Raw genomic sequence first — 3,250 nt, 5'->3', positions numbered from 1 at the left:
CAAGGACACGTCATATCTGCTCCTTGAAAAAGTTCCACATTTCCACCACATCCTTCCCTGACAGCCTATGCTCCCAACTTATGCTCCTCAAATCCTGTCTTACAGGATTGTAATTTCCGTTCCCCCAATTGTAAAATCTACCTTGTTGTGCGCACCTATCTCTCTCCATAACCAAGGTGAAAGTCACAGAATTGTGGTCACCATCACCAAAATGTTCACCCACTAACAAGCCCATCACCTGTCCCGGTTCATTACCGAGTACCAAATCCAATATGGCCTCCCCTCTGGTTGGACAATCTACATACTGAGTTAGAAAAGCTTCCTGGACACACTGCACAAACACCGCCCCATCCAATCTACTTGATCTAAAGAGCTTCCAATCAATATTTGGGAAGTTGAAGTCGCTCATGACTACGACCCTGTGGCTTCTGCACCTTTCCAAAACCTGTTTCCCAATCTGTTTCTCCACATCTCTGCTGCTATTTGGGGGCCTATAGTAAACACCCAACAAGGTGACTGCACCTTTCCTATTTCTGACTTCAGCCCATACTACCTCCAGAGGCAGATCCCCCTCAAACTTCCTTTCTGCAGCCGTTATACCATTTCTAATTAGCAACGCCACCCCCCCCCCTCCTTTTTTACCACCCTCCCTAATCTTACTGAAACATCTGTAACCAGGAACCTCCAACAGCCATTCCTGTCCCTCATCTATCCAAGTTTCCATGATGGCCACAACATCGTAGTCCCAGGTACCGATCCACGCCTTAAGTTCACCCACCTTATTTCTGATACTCCTTGCGTTGAAGTATACGCACTTGAGCCCATCTCTGTGTCCGCAAGTATTCCCTGTCAGTGCTACCTTCTCCACAGCCTCCCTACAGTCTTGGACATCCTGACACACAGCTAGCTTACTTGCTGGACTACAAGTGCGGATCCCATCCCCCTGCCAAATTAGTTTAAACCCCACCCCCCCCCGAAGAGTGCTAGCAAACCTACCCCCCAGGATATTGGTGCCCTTCTGGTTCAGGTGTAACCCGTCCTGTTTGTACAGGTCCCACCTTCCCCAGAATGCAGTCCAATTGTCCAAATACCTGAAGCCCTCCCTCCTACACCATCCTTGCAGCCACGTGTTCAACTGCACTCTCTCCCTATTTCTTGCCTCACTGTCACGTGGCACCGGCAACAACCCAGAGATGACGACTCTGTCTGTCCTAGCTTTTAGCTTCCAACCTAACTCCCTGAGCTCTTGAATGACCTCCCCACCCCTTTTCCTACCAATGTCGTTGGTGCCAATGTGTTCCACAACTTCTGGCTGCACACCCTCCCCCTTAAGGATTCTGAAGACATGGTCCAAGACGTCTCGGACCCTGGCACCCAGGAGGCAACAAACCATCCGAGAGTCTCGCCCATGTCCACAGAACCGCCTGTCCGTCCCTCTAACTAGAGAGTCTCCTATAACTAGCGCTCTCCTCCTCTCCCCCTTTCCCTTCTGAGTCTCAGAGCCACAGACCCCTTCACTGCAGCTTACACCTGCAAGGCTGTCCAATGTTGTATTATAAAGTGGTCTCTTTACTAACCCACTCACAACGCTTTCTATTTACTCATTCATAAGTCTTTTCTAACCTGTTCACAAGTGCCCTATATCTAATAATACTGCATTCCCGTTTGATTCATTCATAACTCCTTCCTATAATGCGGCTTCATTCATTCATAAAACCGCGGTTTTGTAGTCTATTTATAAAATAGACTAAATTAAAACACCTTTCAAGTCATTTCTGCTTTTTCACACCTTCAACCCTTAACAGCTCTTGTTACAAGCAGTGTTTAGGCTTATTTCTACATCAAAAGTTAACTCTGAACGCAGTAATGTATTCAGAACAATACCATCCCATGTCATCTTGTCTCCATGAAAAATTATGATATTAATCAGTCCTTACCAACCACCTCTCGGGACCTGCACAGATACAGAGCATCAAACAGTTTCCTCAACTCGCAGCCACTGTCCCTTTAAGAAACTGACTATCTGGACTGCACTTCTGTGAAATTGCAGGAATAAATGAAACTCACGCTGGCAAATACTAAAGAAATTTCATGACCCAGCTGCAGTAAGCAGTTTAATATCCTTTATTCTTTTATTCAGTGCAGGTACAATGTCCAACTTATTTAGAGCATGCAGGCCTAGGGTTTTTACTAGGTAAAAACAATGACTGCAGATGCTGAAAACCAAATACTGGATTAGTGGTGCTGGAAGAGCACAGCAGTTCAGGCAGCATCCAACGAGCAGCGAAATCAACGTTTCGGACAAAAGCCCTTCATCAGGAATAAAGGCAGTGAGCCTGAAGCGTGGAGAGATAAGCTAGAGTTTCTGCGGGCTTAAGCGGGATGTTCTGCGAAGCAGTCACCCAGTTTATGCTTCATGCTACGTTGGGGAAACGACACTGTGAGCAGCGAATGCAGTGGAATGAAATAGCAGCAGGGAGACTGGATGAGAAGCAGCTGTTCGGGAAAGTCTTTGCCGCTTGCAATTCTGAGAGCAATCTCAAATGTATTTCATACTGAGCATGTCTCAGGTCGCTCAAGAGGTCTGGGGCATTACCTGCGTGAGTGCTTTCTGGCTCGTTGGTCTAGGCGTATGATTCGCGCTTAGGGTCTGTTACGGTGCTGATTTGCGAGAGGTCCCGGGTTCAAATCCCGGACGAGCCCGTGCTTTCTTTTAACTTGACTTGTGCAAAACTGCCTGATTGACTTTCTCAAAAAGCACCTTCGTGAAACCAGCGTGGGCTGCCTGGAGTACGAATGAGGCAGAAAACAGAGAAATGAAATGGTTGGAGATCGTGTTCAACAAGCTACTTGGATGCTGCCTGAACTGCTGTGCTCTTCCAGCACCACTAATCCACAATCTGGTTTCCAGCATCTGCAGTCATTGTTTTTACCATACTGCTCAACAGGTTGACGTGAGTGGTGCGGTGTTTGAGGAATGTCAGCAATCAAGGTAGATTGGAAAATTGGGACAGCTCTCCTCGGAGAACCGAACTTTTCCAAGTCATGAGGGACCTAGAAACAGGAAATAATGTTGTGAAAATGCTCCCACGCCTGAAAGGATCCATAACGATTCGGCAGAATTTTAGAGTCACGAGGAAAAGAAGTAAAAGTGACATTAGGAAGAACGTTTTCGTACAGGGAGTGGTGAGGGTCAGTAAGTCCCTGTCTGACATTGACAAAGAGGAAGATTCAATGGACCCAAAAGGGA

Source organism: Chiloscyllium punctatum, chromosome 36 (genome assembly GCF_047496795.1).
Source record: "Chiloscyllium punctatum isolate Juve2018m chromosome 36, sChiPun1.3, whole genome shotgun sequence".
NCBI classification, from domain to species: Eukaryota; Metazoa; Chordata; class Chondrichthyes; order Orectolobiformes; family Hemiscylliidae; genus Chiloscyllium; species Chiloscyllium punctatum.
Note: the sequence above shows the minus strand (reverse complement) of the source record.